The sequence below is a fragment of the Ailuropoda melanoleuca genome, chromosome 7 (assembly GCF_002007445.2).
Source record: "Ailuropoda melanoleuca isolate Jingjing chromosome 7, ASM200744v2, whole genome shotgun sequence".
NCBI classification, from domain to species: Eukaryota; Metazoa; Chordata; class Mammalia; order Carnivora; family Ursidae; genus Ailuropoda; species Ailuropoda melanoleuca.
In genome coordinates this window covers 125,451,523-125,460,594 of record NC_048224.1, presented here as the reverse complement: position 1 = coordinate 125,460,594, position 9,072 = coordinate 125,451,523, and the positions used below count along the sequence as shown (strand labels likewise).

Below are 9,072 nucleotides of genomic sequence, written 5' to 3'. Positions count from 1 at the left end.
GAAATCCTGAGCCGTTCCTTTTATTAAATATTCAGGCCCAAATAACTTATTAAGTATTTATGGCCAAAAACTTGGTGACCGTTTGGCAGAATTCCATACACAAATTGAAAGAAAGTTCTATTTTTATTTCGTCCTTAAATAACCATCCTTACTCACGAGTGGGGTGTGTGCACCTGTTAGGTAGTGCACAGCTTCCCAAGCCTTGAAGCAGACTGGACATCACCAATTCTATTTCCTAGAACACGTTCATTTTCATGGGCAGTTACTTTTTATCAGAAGTTCTAAAAGCTGGCTTGGCAGAGTGATGACGTCACTGCAAGCAATGTAGCGTGACTACTGCTGAAAAGGAGGGACTACCTAGTAGTCTGAGCAGTGTCCTACAGATGGCCAGTTATCGCTGTGTTTCCCTCAGAAATGGAAAATACTCTGCGCACAGTTTGGGAACGATGACCCTAAACCCTGGAAACCTTCAATCTCCTTTGTAAAAGAGCAACAACAAATACTGAGCTGTTGTTAAAAATCTTTTCACTAGTGGTGAAACTGGTAGCGTTCATAATGCAGCATCAAGCTGTGGGTCGTTTTCACTGTTTATCAATTGGGTGATCACATCGTTTATTTTTCCCGTCACAGGAGACTTGTAAGAGTGAAAGAGGTGCTACCGCGACAGGGTTCTGGGACGACAGGTGTCAACAAGGAGTGTGCTGGGCAAACGTGGCCACCCTGTTCATCCTGACATACATCACAACGCTTACATTCTGAAATCCACCTTTACTCAACAAATGATTCCTACTACAACGTGGTTCCTATGATCTTGTAATCTGCCAAAGGATCTTAACACATCACATTGTGAAAAGGTAAAGTTGACTGACAGCGCTCTTCCTTCTCCTCTGTCCTATCCCTTTTCCTCCATCTCCCCTTAGATGCTGGGCCTTTTCTTCTCCCCGACTCCCACCTCAAATCCCATCAAAACTCACCTGCCACTTTCCCCGTCAGCCAGGTTCAAGTCTTTCCTGCAGTGTTTTGAGGACAATGTGAACGGTAACTACATTCATGATGCACAAGAAAGCCCGTGAAAGTCCTCTCTTCCCGTCTTTTTATGTAGGATCTGCACACGGCAGCTGCTCCAGATTGCCCCTTCTTCCACACTAATCCCCACAAAGCCTTCACAGTCAACGTCCATTCCCAAGTTTTCTTGGGTCTCTTTCCCCTCCTTAGCCATGACTTCTTTGAAATCTCAAGCTCTTCCCTTATCTGGATTTCACACAACAAAGGAACTCAGAAAGCGACTCTACACCTTAGAGATTGCAAACACTTCCAATATTCAATCCTTTCCCCCCTTTTTTTCTTTCACATTCGAAGGCACTCATCCATGCATCCCTCAAAATTGCCTGTGAAGGTTCCACTTAAATGCAAAGCTCTGACGGGTGGGGTAAAGGGGAGTTACGGTAATCATTACTGTTTTTAGAGAATCGCAAATTAATTGGAGAGAAAAAAAATCTATAAAACAATAGGATGCTTAGGCTTTGCAGAATGTCTGTGCCTGGCACGTAGCGGATGTCTGGAAACTGTCTACTGGTGTAGGAAGTAGCACTGGCACTGGGAAATCGTCCCTAATGAGCTCGCCAAACTTTTACGGAGCGCCGGCGGTGTGCCAGGCCGACTCCGTGCAAAGTGGTGGTCGGTTCAACGGGCGTCCCGAGGACCCAGCGTCACAGGGAGGCTGCCATCCTGCCTCCATGCCCTTGCCTGCCCCTTCATCTCAATGATGATAAATGTGCACGATCACAGCCGGGCGCGGATGGGCGGGAAGGGCCGGCCTCTTGGAGCAGGGGGCTCGCCCAGGGGACCACACCGCTCGAAGACCGCGGGGACGAGCCTGGGAGGACGAGCCCGCCCGCGGAGGCGCAGAGGAGCCCAGGACCCGGCGCCCGGGCGCCTCGGGACCCCTGTTGATAATTAAGTCAGAAATTCGCATTATGTTGAAGAAAGTAAGTAACGTATACGTCGCGTCTAATCACGGCTCGTAGAAAGCGGGGCGGAACTCTGATGTAACCGTTTAACACGACCGGGAAGGAACCCTCCCAAGTGGTGATGGAAGAGAGACGGAAGGGGCAGACGCAAATAGTTCAGTAATAGTCTACTCTAAAGAGAATAGAAAAGGCGCCGAAATAGCTCAGTTGGGAGAGCGTTAGACTGAAGATCTAAAGGTCCCTGGTTCGATCCCGGGTTTCGGCAGCCCTTCTTTTTAGTCCGAATGGAGTCAAATTTCGAGTGAATTCCTTACCCCGAGTAACGCGGCGCTTTAATGCCAGACCACTTGAAAACAAGGGCCTGAAGGATCAGCGAGCGAGGAGTGGAAACGGCCACTCTCAGCGGCCACCCTGCACCCCCACTTCCGGGGCGCTCTCCCGGCGGGCGTCGGAGGCGCTGTTGCGCTTGCGCGGTGCGGAGCCTGGGGGCGGGAGAGCCAGCTCCACCCCAAGTCCCGGAGCTCCGGGCCCCGGGCGCGCCCCCGGCGAGTGGAGGATGCTGTTCGCCCGTCGCCGGGGCCGCACTGCCTTGGGTGCTGGTGTGAGGCAGCTCTCCATGTGTCTCGCGGGGCAAGAAAGACAATGTCACCCCAAATTTCATTCCCCAGAACATCCCAGTTTGAAAAGCAAGACCCTGCTGTTGAATCGAGCGGCCCCTCGCGGGCCTTACCCGTAAAGGAACCCGGCGGCTCCGTATTTCCGGTTAGAGGTACGGGCTGGGCCTCTCCGGGGCATAATTCGGGGTACTTGCCAAAGGGGTGAAAACGTGGCGGCATCACAGCCCTGTTAAATTAATGTCTTGTACCCAAACAACTTTATTTGGAGGGTAGATCAGTGGTTCTCAAAGTGTGGTCCCCGGACCAGCAGCCTCGTCTCACCCTGGGAGCTAGTTCGAAATGCAAATTCTGGGCCCTACCTCAGAGTACTGTATCAGAAACTGGTTTCCAGCGTTAGGAGTTTTAACAGCCTTGCGAGTGAGATTCTGAAGCAGCTTAAGTTCGGGGATCCACTTATTATAGACTTTACTTTGTGTTTCTCAAAAGAGCCCTTTCCTAAGACTGTTTTTGGGAACAAGCTTTTTCCTTTTGCCGTCTTTTATCCTGCAAGTCTGAAATAAAACTTTGACACGTGCTCGAAATACATCTTTTTCTGAGCGTTTTTTCTTTCACAGTGAGCGTGGTGGGGGTGGGATCAACTCTCCTAGCTAATCCTAAACCCTCCTGTTCTATATTGTGTGGCTCCTGGGAGCTGAGCCAGGACCCAGGGGAAACAGTTGCAAGGGTGTAGATTTGAATTAAAGGAGGAAGAAATTTCAATTTGTTAAGTCACTAGAAAAGGAGTATGTGGTGGTGCACTGGGGGTCAGCACAGGAAAGACAATCCCTCTAGTGATTCATGCAGTAGGGCTTGCATATCTTCTATTGTTTTGGGAGGGTACTTTGCATTTGTGAAGTACTGTGTGCTCTCAGGTTATCAATTCATTCATCAATCGAGCATTAATTATTGACCTCCCACTATGTGCCAGAAATGATTAGATTTTCATAATTACCTAATACAGTATGCATCATTATCTTCATTTTACACATAAGAGTCCTCCTAGGATTGCAAAGATTAAACCTAATGTATGTCAGGCATCTAACATCTGCTGCCTCTAAAACGTTACCATCCCTGAACAACTGTTGGGATGTTTGGTTAAGATGTGTGCATAAAAATGAGGGGAGCTATAGGAAGAAACTAAAAGCTTTTGCTGGTTAATCAGAACCTGAGGGTTAGCTACCCTGCGGGGCAGACAATAAGATCAGGTATTTGCGAGTGGACATTTGGTATCAGGGGAGGCTAGGTGCACACATCAGGTTAGAAGTCCGAAGGGGGAAAAGTCAATGGGGATCGTTTGGACAGGTCCCACTGGGGTGTGGTTGGAAAGGGTTTTGCTGGCCTTGTGGGAGAGAGGAATGAACACAAAGAAGATAGGGAGCACTTAAAATATTTTAGGTATGTATATATTTTAAAATAATTATATAATATATATATAATTTTTTTTTTACCTTAAGAAGTAAGGTCTAAAGATGTAATCTGATCACTTTTATTGCTTTTCATTGATGCGTGAAGTGCTCTGATAGATCTCAAACCTGTCACTTCCCAGAGTGAGGTCTGAGCAGGACTGAACATGATTTGTCTCCTAGGGAGCCCCTGACATCTACACCAGGATAGCTCTTTCGGACTGAGGAGGAGGTGAATGGTGAGGGGGGAAGATGTGGAGTCAGTCCTTACTTTAGAAAAGAAATGCTTTCAATGGAAAGAATGTGATCCCATCGCACATTTATTAGCTAATGCTCAGCCCAGGTCTCTAGAGGCAGCAAAAAGGTTGTGAACGTTTACTCTTGTTTCAGGTCATTTATTCAGTGAGGAAAGGGAAAGACATCTTTTTACATTTCCTTGAAAAGTTTTGAGAAAGAGACCTGGGACATCTGACTCATGTGACAAATTTCTAAGGGAGCCACAAGCACATTGCTAAATGACTGTTTACTCCTTAATTATCCTGGATACTATATTCATTTTAAGGCGGAATTAAGATAGAGCGAAGCTGTTATAATTGGTATCTATACACTAAAACTAGATGGGCATTTAATAATTCTTTGGGGGCCTTTTGTGTCATCAATATGTACATACATTAATATGCATTTTATTAGTCTTAGGTTATGGGTCTACTCTTTTAATTGTATAGTGGTTTATAGCTGTTTAGTTTTCTGTTGTATTTGCTGTCCTATCTCGGATTTATATGTTGAGCCTTGGTCAGAAATACAACTCCCATTTGGATTTGCCTCAGATCCAGGAACATACAGCTCCTACACAATAATCCTTAATGTGGTCTCAGAATGGATTCCTTTGTGTAAGTGTAACTCACTGATCTAACTGAAATCTTGGAGGATTATTTGCAGTCCTAAGTGTTGGAGCCCAGGGAATGAAGCAGAACAGTGTGAGCAAAGGCAACGGTCTTCTTCGTAACAGACACGCGAGTCACGTACTCCTTCCATAAATCCCAATGCCCATACGTGAGTAGCCTTACAGCAGGGTGCACGAATATTTGACGATTCGTTGCTGAAATATATTCTCTGGTGCATTTGGAGCAATCCCTCTCCTTACCGCTCGTTGACGCTCTAACAAGAATCTCCAGTCACCATTTTTGGAGTGCTATCTATGTGCCGGGAATTCTGATGAGCATGTTTCGTGCATAATCCTACTAAACTTGTCAATAACTCGATCGGGTAGGAGGCAAAGTTGAATATAAATGAAAAGAAAAAAAAGCTACATAGTTGTGCCATTGAGAAAAGCCAGCACAATTCTGAGACGTATCAAAATGAAATACGAGCCATAAAAATAAAGGAGCAATTCTTTAATACACTGTGTTAGTGCGGTTCATGTTAGAGCATTTTGTTTAGTTTTGATTAACTCAATTTAAGAGGAAAGGGTTAGTAAAGAACAAAAACATGATTAAGAAAGAGGAGCTTTATTTTATAAACAACAAAAATGGGGCGCCCGGGTGGTGTAGTCGATAAAGCATCTGACTCTTGGTTTCAGCTCAGGTCCTGATCTCAGGGTTGTGAGATCAAGCCCCACCTCTGGCTCAGTGCTGGGGGGCGTGGAGCCTGCTTGGGATTCTCTCTCCCTCTCCCTCTCCCGCTCATGCTTGCACGCTCTGTCTCTAAAATAAATAAATCCTTAAAAAAAATAACACCACCACCAAAAGGATATGAAATAGACTCGCCAAGATAAAAGAACACTAAGAGTAACTTGATTACAGTCTTTGAATTATTGTTTTGCAAGAGTGTATGATTTCCAGGGAGACGCTACAAGAACAGGCTTAGATGAAGGCAGGAGAGGTAAAGAGAGGAGCTGCGATAAGCTATTTGACCTATTTTGTGATAGAAAATTGTCTAAGATTGGGTGAATTGGAGAATTGCTATTGAATGGATCTATCCGTGCTTATGAGGACCTTTGAGGTGTAAGGGAGGAAAAAATAATTTCTTCCCACTACCCTCTTAGCTTCTCAGCAGGGGCCCTAGAATTCAGACTGACAAAAGGCAGATTAACAAGAAAAGCTACACAAACAGAAGTTAATGAACCTGTGCACTGCACACACATGTGGGAGCCCCCGGTGATGAGTAACTCAAAGGGCTGGTTCGAACTTAGACTTCTGTAGCATCTGAACCACAGAACGATACATTTGTAGAGAAGTGACAAGACGAAGACTTTGCACTAGGGCGGCACATTGTGGGAAGGTAAACGTATGGGAAACTAATGGCAAATAAGGCCAGTTAGTAAAGTTGGTTACGTGGATTCTTCTGGTGCCATTTGTAGGCTGATCAGGGTGTCCTGTGGTCTTTGGTGATTAACTTCGGTCCTTCCTGGTAGGAGATGGGGGAGTTGGCGAGGAACGTCTTTACAAATGTGTGTCCTGCTTTTGGGCAAATGGGGAAGAGCAGACAGCTTCTCGTCAAGTGCCTTCAGATCAGATTAATCCTAATGCCAAAGTGGCACGTTTCCGGTGGCATATTCACGCCTGCCGACACTTTCAAAAAACCGGAGTTGTGGTTGCTCCGCTAGTGTTGGTGCTGACCAGGAAGGGAGCGGGGGCGGGGGGTGCAGTGTGGTGTCAATTGAAAGAAAACCAACCTCAAAGTAGGTTAGTAAATGCTTTATCCGTCGTCCTACTGAGGACGACAGCTTGGGAGACAGCCTTTAGATTGCTCTGAGGCTGTGTTCTGAGGCTTGTTCACTACAAGGGGTTATATACACAACAAAAGGGAAAGGGATATGCGTACTTGCAAGCAGTTCTCCAAATAGTTGTGCNAGGAGGAGGTGAATGGTGAGGGGGGAAGATGTGGAGTCAGTCCTTACTTTAGAAAAGAAATGCTTTCAATGGAAAGAATGTGATCCCATCGCACATTTATTAGCTAATGCTCAGCCCAGGTCTCTAGAGGCAGCAAAAAGGTTGTGAACGTTTACTCTTGTTTCAGGTCATTTATTCAGTGAGAAAAGGGAAAGACATCTTTTTACATTTCCTTGAAAAGTTTTGAGAAAGAGACCTGGGACATCTGACTCATGTGACAAATTTCTAAGGGAGCCACAAGCACATTGCTAAATGACTGTTTACTCCTTAATTATCCTGGATACTATATTCATTTTAAGGCGGAATTAAGATAGAGCGAAGCTGTTATAATTGGTATCTATACACTAAAACTAGATGGGCATTTAATAATTCTTTGGGGGCCTTTTGTGTCATCAATATGTACATACATTAATATGCATTTTATTAGTCTTAGGTTATGGGTCTACTCTTTTAATTGTATAGTGGTTTATAGCTGTTTAGTTTTCTGTTGTATTTGCTGTCCTATCTCGGATTTATATGTTGAGCCTTGGTCAGAAATACAACTCCCATTTGGATTTGCCTCAGATCCAGGAACATACAGCTCCTACACAATAATCCTTAATGTGGTCTCAGAATGGATTCCTTTGTGTAAGTGTAACTCACTGATCTAACTGAAATCTTGGAGGATTATTTGCAGTCCTAAGTGTTGGAGCCCAGGGAATGAAGCAGAACAGTGTGAGCAAAGGCAACGGTCTTCTTCGTAACAGACACGCGAGTCACGTACTCCTTCCATAAATCCCAATGCCCATACGTGAGTAGCCTTACAGCAGGGTGCACGAATATTTGACGATTCGTTGCTGAAATATATTCTCTGGTGCATTTGGAGCAATCCCTCTCCTTACCGCTCGTTGACGCTCTAACAAGAATCTCCAGTCACCATTTTTGGAGTGCTATCTATGTGCCGGGAATTCTGATGAGCATGTTTCGTGCATAATCCTACTAAACTTGTCAATAACTCGATCGGGTAGGAGGCAAAGTTGAATATAAATGAAAAGAAAAAAAAGCTACATAGTTGTGCCATTGAGAAAAGCCAGCACAATTCTGAGACGTATCAAAATGAAATACGAGCCATAAAAATAAAGGAGCAATTCTTTAATACACTGCGTTAGTGCGGTTCATGTTAGAGCATTTTGTTTAGCTTTGATTAACTCAATTTAAGAGGAAAGGGTTCGTAAAGAACAAAAACAGGATTAAGAAAGAGGAGCTTTATTTTATAAACAACAAAAATGGGGCGCCCGGGTGGTGTAGTCGATAAAGCATCTGACTCTTGGTTTCAGCTCAGGTCCTGATCTCAGGGTTGTGAGATCAAGCCCCACCTCTGGCTCAGTGCTGGGGGGCGTGGAGCCTGCTTGGGATTCTCTCTCCCTCTCCCTCTCCCGCTCATGCTTGCACGCTCTGTCTCTAAAATAAATAAATCCTTAAAAAAAATAACACCACCACCAAAAGGATATGAAATAGACTCGCCAAGATAAAAGAACACTAAGAGTAACTTGATTACAGTCTTTGAATTATTGTTTTGCAAGAGTGTATGATTTCCAGGGAGACGCTACAAGAACAGGCTTAGATGAAGGCAGGAGAGGTAAAGAGAGGAGCTGCGATAAGCTATTTGACCTATTTTGTGATAGAAAATTGTCTAAGATTGGGTGAATTGGAGAATTGCTATTGAATGGATCTATCCGTGCTTATGAGGACGTTTGAGGTGTAAGGGAGGAAAAAATAATTTCTTCCCACTACCCTCTTAGCTTCTCAACAGGGGCCCTAGAATTCAGACTGACAAAAGGCAGATTAACAAGAAAAGCTACACAAACAGAAGTTTATGAACCTGTGCACTGCACACACATGTGGGAGCCCCCGGTGATGAGTAACTCAAAGGGCTGGTTCGAACTTAGACTTCTGTAGCATCTGAACCACAGAACGATACATTTGTAGAGAAGTGACAAGACGAAGACTTGCACTAGGGTGGCACATTGTGGGAAGGTAAACGTATGGGAAACTAATGGCAAATAAGGCCAGTTAGTAAAGTTGGTTACGTGGATTCTTCTGGTGCCATTTGTAGGCTGATCAGGGTGTCCTGTGGTCTTTGGTGATTAACTTCGGTCCTTCCTGGTAGGAG

The 9,072-nt window shown here is 44.9% G+C and overlaps 1 non-coding gene across 1 annotated transcript; it reads left to right on the top strand.

Moving 5' to 3' along the window:
* The first annotated feature begins 2,162 nt into the window (after positions 1 to 2,162).
* On the top strand, positions 2,163 to 2,235 carry TRNAF-GAA. The gene has a single exon. It is a non-coding gene; the product is annotated as a tRNA-Phe (tRNA).
* The last annotated feature ends 6,837 nt before the right edge of the window (positions 2,236 to 9,072 follow it).